Consider the following 15,924-nt stretch of genomic DNA (forward strand, 5'->3'; position numbering starts at 1 on the left):
AGCCGGGGGACCGTCCCAAGCACCAAGAGAATGGGACAAAGTGGCATTCGTCCACCCCAGGGCCTTTGTGGGAGCTGTGTCCCCTCCACAAGACGACCCTGCCTCATAAGAGTTTTCCTGGGTTTGAGCAGACCCCAGACAGGGAGCACCGCGGCCTCCTCTCTGACCACTAAGTGGAAAGAGAAGGGAATGAAAACCACTAGCAAGAGGGATTCTGGTTAGACTACAGGTAGAACTTCCCAGCAATAACAGCACCTGAGAGGGACCAGGGAGCCAGGGAGGCTGCAGCCAGCACCTGGGACCCCATCTCCTCCCTATGGCATCTGGCCTGGAAATGCACACTCACCCAGGAGAAGACCCCTCTGGAGAGGGTTGGAGGAACCATGCACCAGTACCTTGTAGGCAGTCACCACAGCCCCTCCAGGAGCAGAACTGTTCGCCATAAACTTACAGTGAAACACACAGCACAATTCTACCACCACCAAGGGGAAAGAAGCTCCCTATGGGGCCTCCCCTCGCAGGGCCACTCCGTGGGCAGCCAAGCACATGGTCCCCTGCCCCTTCCATTGCAACCTGACCACAGCAGTGGCAGCTGCTCCAGACCAGGACCCCCAGCCTGAGATCAAGGTGGCCCCCCGGGTAGCAACTGCATGGGGGGTGCCAGCCAGGCGGCTGAGCGGTTTCCAGGAAGAAGGCTCACATGGACAGCCAGCTGGTCTGGCCCAGTGCCTCAGTTTGCAGAAGACCCCGAGGCCAGAGGCGAGGAGGGCTGTGCCCAGGGTCCTCAGCGGGGTGGAGGCACATCAGAAGCATCCAGCGCGCACGGACTGCGTGCCCAGGAGGCCCAGAGTCTCCCCCAAGGCCGAGGCGCTCAGGCCCAGGGCACTGCTGCAGGAGGCCGCTGTTTGCATCCCAGTTGGCATACACACGGGGCTGAGCCCAGGCCCAGCAGCCAGAGGAGTGCCTCCCGAGCTCCCGGTCCACTGTGGTCATGGACTGGGTCCCTGGGGAGGTGGGGAGGGGATGGAGGGAGGGTCTGCCTTGGGGTCAGGCAGCCAAGAAGCAGCTCCCTGGGCTGTGCACCCTCTCCTCTGCTTTCGTTCGGACCCCTAGGCCGAGCGTCAGTCTTCATGGCCCCTTCATCCTTTAGCAGGGGCGGTCACTGGGGCCGATCGGCTGCCTCCGTGAGCAGCTTCTGCTTGGGCAGCAGCTTCTGCCTGGGGTGAAAGTGCGGGAGCAGGCAGGAGGAGGTGGAGAAGGGAAGGCGTGCGTGGCAACAGCAGAAGTGCCCCCGTGGGGGGCTGCCTTTGGAAACTGAGAGACCCGGGACCCAGACAGCGGCCTGAGGGGCAGGGACGGCCCCTCCCTCAACATGGATGCCGGGGCTGAGATGGGAGGGCCCAGGCGGGACACTTTGGAATGTGTGTGCCCACAGAGTCCCAAAGAGCACATGCAGATGAGGCTGTCTGTATGCAAATGAGCCCGTCTGTATGCAGATGAGGAGAGAGGGCATTCTCTTCTCAGGGTTACCATAGAACCCACCTCCCCCTCCCTTTGCTGGAGGGCTCCAGCTGCAGGGCAGCCTGGGAAGAGGCCAGACCTGGAGAAGGACAACCTGCAAGGGAACGGAAGACTTCAGGAAGCAAAGTGACCCATTCTAGGAAAGAAACCGGAGATGATATAGGGGCTGCTGGGATGGACCAGTGAAAGAACTCACCCACTGGGGGAAACCACAGGCATACTGACCAGGAGCTTGGAGAGGAGGGCGGGAAAGGAAACTCAGCTAAGCCTAGCTTCCTAGCCCCAAGCTAGAGTGCCTTCCACCAGTCCCTCAAGACCTGGTGACGCCCATGAGACTCACCCAGGCCACTGTCTGCAAGGGGCACGGCCTCATGGCAGGCGGCCATGTCTGGAGCCCTCCCACTCCTCCCTGCACTGGAGCAGCCCTTCCTGACCTGACAGGGCAGGGCCCATACACCCTGCGGAGGGCTGAGTCTCTGCTGAGTGTCTTGTGGGGTAGCTGGGGTGGGGCAGAAACCAGGCAGGGGGACATCAGGGCTGGGAAGGATGTCTGGGACAATGCAGCAGGGAAACTAAGGTCCAGGCTACTGGGAAAGTTGCACCCCACCCGGCATCAACTGGCAGTCCAAACCCGGCCCCTCGTTAGGAGCACAGAGGCGGGGGCAGGCGGTGTCTTTGAGAATCGCCTCTGCTCTTCCTCCGGTGCCCCCGGCTCCCCACATCCAACAGCGCAGCCAAGGCCTTTGTGGGGAGGCCGTGGGGAAGAGAGGCCCCTTGTTGGCCCATTCATCTTGCCGGAGGCTTGGACGATGCCAGCCCCCGGCACCGGCTGGGCTCTCCTTCCTGGGGGTGCCAGCCGGCCCCCCACCCACTGCCATAGCCCGCTCCTGTTTCCTGGAGCCTCAGGGCTTTGGCCGTGGTCCCGGCTGCAGGATGGCAGGCGCCCCCCGCACCTCGCCTTTCACACGCTGGCATCCGAGCCGTGGGAACGCTGGACGGCAGCTGGGCACCGGTGCCCGGCTCTGCCCACCCCCAGTCCCGCCGACCTCAGACAGGGGAGAGGAACAGGCTGTCCCCCCACCCCCCCAAAAAAAGGCCCTCCAAGATGGGGCCCTAGAAATCCTTAGCACTAATTATGAATCTAGGGACAAACAAGGCATTTGCAAGTCAATTAGTGACAGAACTTTCCCAGGAAAGAGCTTCATCTAGCCTCAGCTTCAGACAGGGCCACATGCTGGGTCATCTTGTCCCTCCCCCTGCCTCTGCCCTGCTCCCAGCTCCAGGGAGAGAGGCCGACCCACGGTTCTGCCAGCCCCTATGTGGCTGAGGGTGCCAGGGTCCTGAATGGGCCCGAGAGGGGTGGGAGGGTAAGCCCCGGCTCTGCTGAGGGTGGCTGGAGGGGAAGACGGGGCTGCCTCCAGGGGACATGCACTCCACGGGGGCCCTTGGAAGGAGACGCCACGGCAGCAGCTGGCCCAGACAGGGTGGCCCGCTGCCTTGGTAGGAAAATAGGAGTCACCATGGAAGGGTTTGGCAATGATGCTTCCCAGAGAACATGGGGAAACCAGGGCAAGTGGCTAGGCGGGGGTGGGGTGGGGGCAGCCCGGCGCAGGGGCCAAGGAGCCCACCGACACCCTGAGGCCTGGACACACACAGCCTGTGGGAGCAATCACAGCTCCACCGAGGGAGGGACTTCCAGGTGGACCAGTATGGCCACCTGGACCACTCCCCATAGACAAGAAGGGCGAGCACAGGGTCTTGCTCCTCCCAGGCTGAGAGGCGTTGATCTGGGAGGGGGCCTCTCTGCAGAGAAGACCCCTTAATTGGGGGAAGATGGGGGGGAAGGGGCTGTGCAGGGCAAAAGCCCTAGAGCCAGCCGCGCCGTCTGAGGGAGATTAAGGGATTATAATTAAAACGTGTTTGTGGGGCTCCGAGCAGGTGGGTTGGGGCTGGTGCTAACGATCTAATTGCTGCCTTTAGCCGGGCTTTAGCCTGGGCCTGGCTGCTGGGGCTCCATAATGAGTAGGGGTGTTTTCCTGGTGGGGGGGGAGTGAGAAGGGGCGGAGTTGAGGGGCCAGGAGGGGAAGTCTCTTTCTTGCCTTTGAATGCCAGCTCCCTGCTTCCGTGCTCCCGTGAGTGCTCCCTGAGGAGCCCAGGTGAAGGCTGAAGGGGACTGGAGTTGGGGGAAGCGTGGAGAAGAATGGTGGTGGCCAGCAGGGAGCAAAGAGGTGCTCAGGTCCCCACAGAGGGGGACATTGAGACAGGGCACCGTCCGAGGGAGAGAGGGGTGTGTTTAATAACCATAACAGCCAGCTTGCTCTGCAAATGGAGTCCGTGCCAAGCATTGCACCCAGCGTTTTATAACCTTATCTAACCCTCACAGCCACAGCGTTAGCACCCAGGAGGAGACCCCTGTCCCTAGGACTCAGCCAAGTGGACGCCAGCAGTCCCGCTGCCCAGGGGTGGCCCCTTGCATGCCCTCCCGTATTCCTGGGAAGGGCCAGGTGGCCGAATGGTCCCTAGACTCTGAGAGACCTCAGGCTGGGGGTCAAAGGTGTGTAGCCTCCCCCTAGTGTGTGCGCCTCCCCTCACCTCTCACACAATAGGCACGTGGTGAACCTGGACACTAAGCTGTGCCTGTGGGGTCCCCTTTCCCACCGGGGGGCCTTCCTGGAAGAGGCGCCCTTCCCTGTCGTCTCTTGGGCTCCCCTGAGAGTTGAGAGTCACCCAGTCATCGCTGGCCCCCTGGAGCCTGGCTGAAACAAATGAATACCTGGCAAAGATGGGTACTTAGTTATTTTTTTTTTAATTTATTTTCATTTATTTGAAAGAGAGAGTCTTCCATCTGCTGACTCACTCCTCAAATGCCTGCAGCAGCTGCGGCTCAGCCTAGCAGAAGCTAGGAGCTGAAAACTCGATCTGGGTCTCCTCCACGGGTGGTGGGGACCCAGGCACTTTAGCCATCCCATTGCCTCCCTCAGTGCGCAGTAGCAGGAAGCTGGGAGCAGAAGCGGAGCCAGGACATGGACCCAAGCACGCTGATGCACAACACGGATGTTCCAAATGACTTTTTTTTTAAGATTCATTTTTATTTGAAAGGCAGAGTTGAAGAGAGAGGGAGAAACAGAGACAGAAAGAGAGAAGAGAGAATCTGTCATTCTCTGGTTCACTTCCCAAATGACCTCAATGGCCAGGCAGGAACCAAGAACCAGGAACTCCACCTGGGCCTCCCATGTGGGTGCAGAGGACCACCTACTTGGGCCATCCTCTGCTGCTTTCCCAGGTGCATTAGCAGGGAGCTGGATAGGAAGTGGAGCAGCCAGGACTCAAACCAGGGCTTATATAGGATGCTGGCATTGCAAGCCGTGGCTTAACCCACTGTGCTAAATGGCTGCCCTGGTATTTACTTTTTTTTTTTTTTTTTTTTTTTTTTTTTTTTTTGACAGGCAGAGTTAGAGAGTGAGAGAGAGAGACAGAGAGAAAGGTCTTCCTTTTCCATTGGTTCACCCCCCAAATGGCCACCACGGCTGACGCGTTGCACTGATCTGAAGCCAGGAGCCAGGTGCTTCCTCCTGGTCTCCCATGTGGGTGCAGGACCCAAGCACTTGGGCCATCCTCCACTGCACTCCCTGGCCACAGCAGAGAGCTGGCCTGGGAGAGGGGCAACCGGAACAGAATCCGGCACCCCAACGGGGACTAGAACCCAGGGTGCTGGCGCTGCAGGCAGAGGATTAGCCTAGTGAGCCATGGCGCCAGAAAACTTTCTAATTTTTAAAAAAATATGTATATATATTTATTTGAAAGGTAGAATTAGAGAGAGGCAGAGACAGAGAGAGAGAGACAGAGGTTTTCCTGCTGGTTCAGTTCCCAAATGGCCACAACAGAGCTGGACTGATCCAAAGCCAGGAGCCTGGAGCTTCCTCCGGGTCTCCCACACAGGCGCAGGGGCCAAGGACTTGGGCCATCCTCTATTGCTTTCCCAGGCCACAGCAGAGAGCTGGATAGGAAGTGGAGCAGCCGGGACTTGAACTGGCACCCATGTGGGATGCCAGCACTGCAGGCGGTGGCTTTACTCGCTATGCCACAGCGCTGGCCCCTGGTTTTTACTTCTATAAATGTCCTGTGACCTAGTAGCTCTGGAACCACGCACGCTCCACCGCGGCTGTCTGCAGGGTGGGGATCAGTGGTAGGGGCTCAGGGGCAGGGAGGCTTCCTCTCAAGTAAATCTTTAAAGTTTGTTCCTTGTGAAGGAAATGACTTATTCAGAAATGAATTTAGGGGTTGGCGCTGTGGCTCTGCGGGTTAAAGCCCTGGCCTGAAGCGTCTGCATCCCATATGGGCGCCGGTTCTAGTCCCAGCTGCTCCTCTTCTGATCTAGCCCTCTGCTATGGCCTGGGATAGTATTAGAAGATGGCCCAAGTCCTTGGGCCCCTGCACCCACGTGAGAGACCCAGAGGAAGCTCTTGGCTCCTGGCTTTGGACAGGCGCAGTTCCGGCCTTTGTAGCCAATTGAGGGGTGAACCATCAGATAGAAGACCCCCCCTCTCTGCCTCTCTTCTCTCTGTGTAACTCTGACTTTCAAATAAATAAATCTTCAAAAAGAAATGAATTTAATATCCACATTACGTATTGCTTGTACAACGATGGTTATTATTAAAGGGGTGAGGAGGGACAGTGTTTAGCCCCAAAGACCAGAGTTTGTGACAACTGCCAAGACTCTTCATTTGGGAGGAGCCAGCGGCGTGTCAGTCTCTTCTCTCTACCTCTCCCTTCTGTCACTGAACTCCTGCCTCCCTCCCAGCCAGCCTCGCCTGGCCACTGTGCCCACAGTCCACCAGTGTCCTCCATGGGCCTTTCCGGTCCTCCCCTTCCCACTGGTCTCTCTGCTTTTGCCAGTGAAGCCTCAGCCGGAGGGCCAGGCGCTGTGCTGCTGGCCGGCCTCTGTCCAGGCCAGAGGGACTCTCGCTGCCCCGGTTGCTAATTTGCTGTGTGTTCTGCCGTGCCTGACCCTTCTCCTGCCTGTACGGCTGAGCTCTGGTCACCCAGTCTTAGCTTTCTCATCTGGAAAATGGGGATCCGGGCAAGTAGCTGGTTCCCAGAGCGCGGGGAGGCTGCTCGCATGGAAAGTGGCCGCGAAGTGTGCGCTGGTGGATGGTGGTTGTTATTATAGTTATTAAATGGGAGGGACCCGGCAAAATGTGCGAGTCCAGGGAGGGGACTCCTCATTACTGCTCTGGCTGGGAATAAAGACGCCTTGTGGTAATAGCCCCTCGCACTCCCAGGCCCCACTGACAAAAGGACTCGCGGCTGTGGCCGGGCCGGACAAAGTGAGAAATGAATGGTGCATAATGGGACACTTAGGGGCTTAGCCCAGGCTGGGGGCGCTGTGAGGAACCCCCGGGCTGTGGCTCCAGGTGCTGAAGGCCCCCGCAGGCCAGAAACACAAGTGCATAGGCGCTGGGGGCCGGGAGTCTTCACTCACCGCCTCCCAGGGCCTCTGCTGTCCCAGCACAAACCCTCACCTCTGACCTCGTGACCTCTGACCCTGTGCCAGAGACTGCTGGGAGAGGTGCTAATAAAGGGTGACCACTTAGTCTGGAGCGAAATGCGAAAGGGGAAGGAGCGGCTGGGCTGGGGGCCGTGGATTGCAATCTACAAAAAGGTGCTTGGGGAAAAGCAGGCTTTGTTCAACTTCTTGCAGAAATTTTTAAATAGTTACAAAACAAGCAGAAGAGTGTAAGGAAGCCCCACCTCTGCAGTCTAGCTACAACAACTGCCAATCTCCTGGCAGCGGCACACCCACCTGCTTCCTCTCACTTCCCAGGTTACTTCAGAGCGGATTCCAGACGTTTCCTTGCACGGAGGAGCGGAAGGCAGCCCTGTAGTTCGTCTAGGAGGTGAGCAGTTCAGGTAGAGGCAAGGCCAGGGCAAACGCCTCTCCTGGGCTGGCTGCCTGCCTTCCCAGCTCCACCCCTGACTGTCTGTGTAACTTCCGGACGGGTCTCTTAAGGGTTTTGTTGGCTGTGAAATGGGGCTGGTGCCCTTAACCCATAGGGAGTTTGTAGGAGTAGAACGAGAATGCCTGAGAGTGATTCACTAAACTAGAGCAACACAGACGCGGTGCTGTGGCGCCAGCATCCCGTATAGGCGCCAATTCAAGTCCTAGCTGCTCCATTTCCAATCCAGCTCCCTGCTATGCACCTGGGGCCACGTGGGATGGAGTTTTTTGAATCTTAAAAAAATAATAAAATGGAGCAACATGGCCAGGTCAAGGGTCAATGTCAGGTGCAGGGCAAGTCTGGCCCCAGAGGAACTCCATGTCCAGTGGAGGGGAGACGAGGGTCGCAGGCTATCCCCAGGGTTGGGAAGCAGGTTTGGGGTGGCCTCCAGAGAAGGCTACCCCTGCGCTCCATCCAGCAGGCACCGTGGGGAGGATCAGAGCCCAGAGCCCGGCCATGTTTGCTGGCCTGGATGGGCATCCCAGGCTGCTGGAGATCTGAATGGCCAACTGTTCTTGCAGGCTGGGGTCCCTGTAAAGGCCCTCATTACCACCTCCACCTCGCTCCCAGGGTGATTATCACCCAGAGAGGCCTTTGGGGGCCGAGGGGGCACAAAGAGACCCTCCATTCCCATCCTCCAGGCAGGATAATGCCCCATTCACACGGAGGGGACCCCAGCCCCACACCTGGCCCTCTCAGGCAGCCCCCGACCGCCCCATTGTCCCAGGCCTGCCTTGCACACGGGTGTCAGTGTCGGGGGGAAGCAGGAGCCCCCAGCTGGGGCGCCACTGGCCCTTCCCCCACCTCTCCAGGCGCCTGGACTCTGGGCCCACTCTGGGGAGGGGGAGGCGGGCCCGCCATTCTTCCCACAGCCGCTCACTCGGAATTTCACTCCTCTCGAAAGTGCTTACAGAGCGATGGGAAAATGGGAGGGGATAATTAGGAAAATCATTAGCTTCTCAAGGCCCATCTGAGAGGGATTAAGGGATTAAAAACCTTCCAACCAATCTCCCCTACTTTAAGGTTGCGAGGGTTTTGTTTTCAGGACATTTTTTTTTTTCTCTTTTTGCCCGGGTTGCAGGGAGAGCAAAGTCTTAGAGCCTCCTTCCTCCCAGAGCTGCCGGCAAAGTCAGGACAGTGAAGTTGGGTGAAGAAGAAGGGGAGGGAAAGCAGGTGTAGGGGGGCGCCCCTCCCAAGCTCTTCCCCGGGGCACGAGAGAAGATGGAGGGAAAGTGGACAGAGGACAGGGGCACAGGCCACGTCCACCTCCTGAGTCCTGGCTGAGGGCAAGCAGGTGCTCCGCCCCGGACAGCGCCCAGCCCAGGCAGCTTGGGGAGAGCCCCTTGCCAGCCATGCCACTGTGCAGCCAGAGCGGCAGAGGGCAGAGGGCAGAGGGCAGGAAGGAAGGAGGGGAGCAGAAGAGGGGAAGAGGAGGAGGAGGGGGTGGGAGGAATGAAGGCAGGAAAGGCTGTGTCTGTGAGTGACGCGGAGTCACACGGCGCACAGCGCAGTCCAGTGGAGGTGGCCTGCTCCCCGGCCACGCGCTGTGAGCAGGGACCATGCGTACGCGGGGGCGGGGGAGGCTGTTTCGTTGCTGACAGCACAGGACAGGTGCTCAGTCACCACGCGGGAAACGGCGCTGTCACATGCGTCATCGCCCCTCATTACAGGGTCCTCTAAGCCCTGGGGCGGAGTCCACCTCCCGCGGAGAAACTCACTGCTCGCCCCGGTTATGACAGCGGTTATGACAGCGGGCGACTCCGGAGAGCGCACCCAGCCCCTCCTAGAGCCCTGGTCGACTTCATCCTCAGCCGCAAGAATGGACGATGGCGGAGGGTTCACAGTCCCTCTCCCACACAAGCACCCTGGCCTCTCTGCTTCCAATTCTGGGGCTCCCTCCAGTGCAGGTCATCCCTCCATTTCTCTGGAGGGCTCGGCTGGCCCTTCTCCGGGCCTCCGTATCCCCCGACTCTCACTGCACAGGGCCGGCGCTGCCCAAGATGGCGGCAAGCAGCAGCCGTCCCAGCCCCAGCACCTGGCCGCGGGTGCGGGTGATAGATGCTCATAGCTGCCGCCTGCCACCGCATTAATAACCTGCATTTATTAATGGTCTTAATTAGCAACTGCCAACAAGGAGCCCGCTGCTAATTCCGCCGATAATCGAGGCTTGGTGGGGCGTGGACAGGAAGGGCGGTGAGCGGATGGCTGGCAGAGTGGGCGCTCATGCAGATCCCGGGGATGTTGCTGGCTCGGTGGGCAGCGGAGGCCAGCCTGGGTGGCTGGGGAGAAGGGGACCCCACCCCCACACCGCACCAGGGCTCCTTGACCCTTCTCCCCTCCTCCATGGTGTTGGGACAAAATGAAGCGTGAGGAATGGCGAGGAGGAGGGGGACGCAGACAGCGGCCCGTGGGACGGAGGCGAGTCTGTAAAAGCCCGAGTGAAATGAGCTAGAAGGGGATTGGGAACAAGCCCCCCAGTGTCCTGCGGCCACATTCCTCGCTCTGGGGAGACGGAGATGGATGGTGTTGGGCTGGGAGGGAGGGGACACCGGGGCGGCCGGGGTGGGGGGGCGGCTTCTCAGCTGAGCGCTCTCCTGCCAAGCAGAGCAGGGTGGAAAATAGCAAGGTTCAGCTAGAGGATTGGGCACAACAAAGCCCCACTTCCTCTCCCAGCCTCCCAGCCAAGCTGCGCCTGCCTGGAGACCCGGGACCAGCCCAGAGAGCCCTGGAAATTTAGGCACGGGGTTGGGGGGGGGGGGTTGGCTGACTTCAGGGCAGGGAATCTGGTCAACGGTCTCCTGGGATGGCCCAGAGCAAGGGTGATCGGGTGATCGTCGCAAGCAACGTGGCTGTGCCCTTGCGTGTGTGTGTGTGTGTGTGTGTGTGTGTGAGGTGTTTAGAGGGTACTCTGCCATCCAGGCGGGCGGAACAGGGATGGGATGCTGGTGCAGCTTTTTTCAGAAGTGGGGTCCCTTTGGGTCCCTGAGTTTGCACAAGGCTGCGCAGTCCCAGGTCAGAATACTCCAGAGGGATTCCAGGTTGGACCCGAGACCTGGACAAGGGAGTAGCTGAGTGCGGCGTTGCAGAAGGGTGGAAGGTTGCAGCCAGGAAATGCCTCAGCTGCCAGCCTTGGCCCCCGGCCCCGCCTCTACCCTCACCTGATATGCTGGTCTCCCAGTGCTACACCCGAGGCCAGGCCCCAGAAAGGGCTTGCCTTGCACACCACACCTGGATGCCCACAGATGCCAGGAGGCGTCTCATCTCTGGGGAAGGCTGGGCCACATCACGAAAGCACAGGCCTCTGAGGCCAGCGCAGGGGCCCCCAACTCCCGGAAGACTGCCTGGCTTGCAAGCACCTCCTTCTCTGTGCTGTTCCCCGCCTTACTGCACCTGAAGGCCTGGCTTCCTGGATCAGTTCTCATTTGGGGGTTGCTCTGGCTGAATCGGCCCCCAAGCCATTATGACTCCTGGCTGCAGCACCACTCCAAGGACCCCTCAGCACAGGGTTCTCAGGGGTGCAGTGCTGGGCCTTGCTCAGTCTGGAGCCCACTTCCTGGTGCTCAGCCTATCAAAGCACCCCAGGCAGGGCCCCGCTCCTGGCAGGAGTGGAGAATGGCAGCACGGAGCTCCCTAGCAGCTGTGCAGGGATTTTTCTGTGGGGTTTGGCCACTGCCGCCTCTTGGGTGGACACGGGCTTCTGGGCTGAGATGGGGGCAGCCTCATTCACGTCTCCCCATCACTGGCTGGCCTTTCTCCCCGGAAAAGGTGGGGCTCCTTAACTGGTGGTGGATGGCCGAGGGAGGCGGGAGGCAGCCCTGGCCTCAGGACACCCTTGCCTAGTAACTTGCTTTGCCTTGGGGGGGGGGAGGGGCATGAGTACTTCCTTCAGGGCTCTGGAAGAGAATTGGCCCCAGAGACACCTGTCACAGTGCCTTGGGTCAATATGAGGTGGAAGCATGGATGCAGGGGGAACAGGTGGGCATGGTGGGCGAGCACCAAATAAGGGCCAGGCTTACACCCTGAGAGTGGAGTTGCATCATGGCTCAGTGGTCAAGACACCCTGGCTTGTGTCCCGGTGGCTCCACTTCCCACGCAGCTCCCTGCTAATGCACCTGGGAAAGCCACGGAGGATGGGCCAAGTGCTTGGACCCCCGGCCACCTATGTGGGAGACCCCAGTGGAATTCCTGGCTCCTGGCTATCCCCTCCAGCCCTGGCGGGTACAGCCATTTGGAGAATAAACCAGCAGACAGATGATCTCCCCCCCTCCATGCTTTCCCTTTCGAATAAATACATATTTAAAAAATTTTTTTTAATTAACCTCAAGAGGGTAGCCCATCACTTCTGACTCCTAAATCAAGGTCCTTTTCGGGGAGGAGGAAGTGCGGAGGAGACAGGTGGGCACCTCCCTGGGTCCGGTTCCGGTCGCCCTCTGCCTTCCTGCCGGGCCCGCGGACTCCCCCAGCGGTGAGGCGGCGACGGCGGCACAGACAATGGCGCTCTGTCCCCGGCGCTCCGCGACGACAGCTCATCCCTATGCAGTGGCCGCTCCCCGCCCCCCAGGCCGGGCCGCCAGCCCCTTTCAGGCGGCGGACGGGATTCTCACAGGCCGTTGGGCATTTGCATAGCCGGCCCGCCGGCCCGGAGACATTGGGCCGCATTGTTCCCGCGCCGGCGGCGGGCGCACGGGCCTGGGTGAGCTGGGCGGCGGGCGGCGCAGACAAAGGCGACGGGGCGCGCAGAGCTGGGAGGCGGCGGGTTGGGGGGGGATCCCGGTGGTGGGCGAGGAATATCGGGGCGAGGTGGGGGGACGCGAGGTTGTCTGCCCCGGGCCGGCCACCGCCCGGCACTTGGGACACCCACGCCGTGTCTAATTCCTCCCCGAGCGGGGGCCGCGGCGCGCCGTGATGTGAATCCCAATAGTGCCGGTCTCAGTGTTTCCCAGGCTGGGCGAGCTTTGCAGCCCTGGGTCCTCCAGAGGTCAAGGGGGCAGCTCCTGGCTCAAGGCCGGCAGGGGGACTCTGGCCACACCTGGCCAGAAGCGCGATTGGGCCCCAAGGGCCTCCTGTCCACGTGTCCTTATGCAGGAAGCCAAGCTGTGGCGCATGCACACTTGTGCCAGGCCAGAGTGGCGGCTGCAGGGCCAGCTTCCCTGTCATGCGCTGGCTCCGGCTTCCCTCCTGACCCTGGTGTGGCCTGAATCCCCCATCAGTGGGGCCCTGGAAGCAAGCAGGGGCCCAGGGTCCTCGTCCATCATTGTCCTGGAGCTCAGGCGTTGGGGCTGGACAGAGTTCACGAGCGGGCAAGTGTCCGATTGTCGCGCGCTGAGAGTAATAATGGCGGTGATCAGAGGGGCTGTCCCCGAGGGGCAGAGGCCTCATTGTCCTGCAGGGGTGAGGAGGGAGCCTCCTTGACCCCTGTCCCTGCCGCCTCCTCGACCTGCTCATTGTCACCCTGTTGACCCAGCCTGAATGGATGGACCACCGCGTGGGGGACCAGCGGCAGGGGGAGGTGGCTGGGTGTAGTTCATCAGGGGCTCTGAGGGCACCTGTCTCTCTGGCCCTTTGGTTCCCTGCCTGAAATCAGTGAGGGGATGATCAGCCCATCCCCAGACCACAAGCAATGGCTCATCCCCCTCCCCCTAGGCAGAACCATCCGTAGAGGACCCAGATTGCCAGGTGCCTCCCACTATAGGAAGGGGGACAGGGGGGAGAGGAGAAAACACTGAGGGCCTGGTTAGGAGAGTGCAGCCCGCCCTGCTCCAGGCAGAGTCCCCCCACCCCCAAACAAGGAGACCAGGATGCAGGGGATTGAGGCCTCATGGGAGTGAGGGAACTTGCAGCCCTCTAGGTCTTGCAGCACACAGGGTCACCCCATAGGGTCCCTCCTGTCTCAGGGACCTGTTAGCAGGCCACCCTGGGATCTGTAGGCTTTTGTCCCTTGGAGACTGGCTGGGCAGAGGGCTCAGCTGTCCCTTCTCTTCTCCAGGGAACCTCTCCGCATGGGAATGGGTAGTGCCCCAGCAAGGTCCACTTTTGAGGGCCCTGGAGGGAGAAGACTTGGTTCTAGGCAAGAAGGGAGCAGCAGAGGCCAGCGCTGTGGCATAGCGGGTAAAGCCACCTCCTGCCATGCCGGTATCCCATATGGGTGCCAGTTCAAGTCCCGGCTGCTCCCCTTCCAATGAATCTCCCTATTAATGTGCCTGGGAAAGCGGAAGATGGCCCAAGTGCTCGGGCCCCTGCACCCACATTGGAGACCTGGAAGAAGCTCCAAGCTCCTGATGAACTCAGCTCCAGCCATTGTGGCCATTTGGGGAGTGAACCAGCAGATGAAAGACCTCTCTCTCTCTCTCTCTCTCTCTCTCTCTCTCTCCTTCTACCTCTAACTCTGCCTTTCAAGTAAATAAATAAATCTAAAAAGGGGTAGGGGGAGGCCGGCGCCGTGGCTCACGAGGCTAATCCTCCGCCTAGTGGCGCCGGCACACCAGGTTCTAGTCCCGGTTGGGGCGCCGGATTCTGTCCCGGCTGCCCCTCTTCCAGGCCAGCTCTCTGCTGTGGCCAGGGAGTGCAGTGGAGGATGGCCCAGGTGCTTGGGCCCTGCACCCCATGGGAGACCAGGAAAAGCACCTGGCTCCTGGCTCCTGCCATCGGATCAGCGCGGTGCACCGGCCGCAGCGCGCTGGCCGCGGCGGCCATTGGAGGGTGAACCAACAGCAAAGGAAGACCTTTCTCTCTGTCTCTCTCTCTCTCTCTCGCTATCCACTCTGCCTGTCAAAAGAAAAAAAAAAGGGTAGGGGGAGCAACAGTGGCAGGAGAGGGGCAGGTTGGAAAACGAACAGACTCAGCTCTCCCTGCTCAGATTGGGCCACAGCAGTGAGGGTCTCACCCCCTTTCCCTCCTTTTGTATGTCAGCTGGAGGGTGGGGCCCAGCGGCTGGGGGTACCTGCACCTGCCCTGGGCTGGGGTAGAATGAGGGATGGGCTCTCCCAAACTCCCTCCCAGCAGAGGATGCCAGTGGCTGGCCACCTTTTTGCAGTCTCAGCCATCATCTTTCTGCCTCAGCACAGGGAGCAGTGGGCGAGGCAGGCAGGGGAGGAAGGGAGCTAGGGGAGGGAGCACAGTGGGGTGGAGGGAGCTGGGCGGCTCCCTGGAGGACCTGTCCCACAGCCACTCTGCTGGGTCTTGTCCTTCTCTCCCCTGGTGCTTGGTCTTTCTCCAGCCAAGCTGAGTCCCTGCTGTGCTGCTGTGAGGATGAAGCCCGAGGCAGGCGCCATTTGCCCTTGTCCCAGGGTTCCATGCACCTGAAGGGTTTTGCCTCGGGGCAGGATATCGGCTCCTGCCAGCGTTTAGGTCATTCATTGCAGGAAAGGAGGCACCCATGCCCTGGATGTCTCCCTTGGATGAGAGGTCTGAAACCCCCGGCACCCACCTGACATGCAGTGTGGGGGGGTGGGGTGGAGGGGGAGATCTCCAAAAAGCCTCATGGTGTGAATGCAGGAGGACCTGAGCTGCAGCCTGCAGGAGGGGTCAGGCTGGAGGAAGACCAAGGAGACCCGGAGAGGACCAAGGAGGGGTCCGCTGGCTGCATCTTCCTCTGCTGGGTCTGGAGCGCCCTCTGCTGGTCAAATGATTTCAGGCCAGCTAAGGTCGAACCTGCCTGGCTCATCCTCTGCTACAGCCAGCCTACTGGGTCTTCAGACCGCAGCGACCTGAAGTGGCACCTAGGTGATGGTTTGTGGCAAGCAACTCCTGGGCCCCTCTTCCTACTGGGCTGAGGCAGCCCACGGGGAGGGTCCTCGTGGCCACTGTCTGCTTCAAGGAGGCAGCCTCGCAGCCCCAGCTGTCCCCTAACAAACAGCCGGGCATTCTGGGAGATGACGCGCTCCCTGTCCCTGCAGATGGGCAGCCCCAGGCTGGGCACTGGGCTTCCCTTGGAGCCTGGGATGTGGCATTTCATCATCACAATGTCCCTTGCCCATCCTGAGGTCGTCACATCATGAGTTAGAAGATAGGAGGAGGGGCTGGTGCTGTGGCACAGTGGGTTAATGCCCTGGCCTGAAACACCGGCATCCCATATGGGCACCGGTTCTAGTCCTGGATGCTCCTCTTCCGATCCAGCTCTCTGCTATGGCCTGGGAAAGCAGTAGAAGATGGCCTAAGTCCTTGGACCCCTGCACCCGCGTGGGAGGCCCAGAAGAAGCTCCTGGCTCCTGGTTTCGAATTGGCACAGCTCCGGCCATTGCGGCTAAATGGGGAGTGAACCATCGGACAGAAGACCTCTCTCTCTCTCTCTCTCTGCCTCTCCTCTCTCTGTGTAACTCTGACTTTCAAATAAATAAAAATAAAAAGAAGACAGGAGGAATTTCCCATGTTCCCAGGGTACACATCACAGCAGACAGAGTCCAGG

At 60.2% G+C, this 15,924-nt stretch overlaps 2 long non-coding RNA genes across 3 annotated transcripts; both read left to right on the plus strand.

Moving 5' to 3' along the window:
- The first annotated feature begins 3,578 nt into the window (after positions 1–3,578).
- LOC149125490 (uncharacterized) lies at positions 3,579–9,262 on the plus strand. 2 transcript variants are annotated; one of them, XR_016211423.1, is made up of 3 exons: positions 3,579–3,677; positions 7,346–7,418; positions 9,191–9,262. It is a non-coding gene; the product is annotated as an uncharacterized LOC149125490 (long non-coding RNA). The 2 variants fall into 2 exon arrangements; XR_016211424.1 differs by lacking the exon at positions 3,579–3,677 and adding an exon at positions 7,102–7,183.
- Positions 9,263–12,103: 2,841 nt separating this feature from the next.
- Positions 12,104–15,868, plus strand: LOC149125491 (uncharacterized). Its single transcript, XR_016210568.1, has 2 exons — positions 12,104–12,213; positions 15,636–15,868. It is a non-coding gene; the product is annotated as an uncharacterized LOC149125491 (long non-coding RNA).
- The last annotated feature ends 56 nt before the right edge of the window (positions 15,869–15,924 follow it).

Source organism: Oryctolagus cuniculus, chromosome 7, assembly GCF_051225735.1.
Source record: "Oryctolagus cuniculus isolate XC-2025 breed Fujian yellow rabbit chromosome 7, ASM5122573v1, whole genome shotgun sequence".
NCBI classification, from domain to species: domain Eukaryota; kingdom Metazoa; phylum Chordata; class Mammalia; order Lagomorpha; family Leporidae; genus Oryctolagus; species Oryctolagus cuniculus.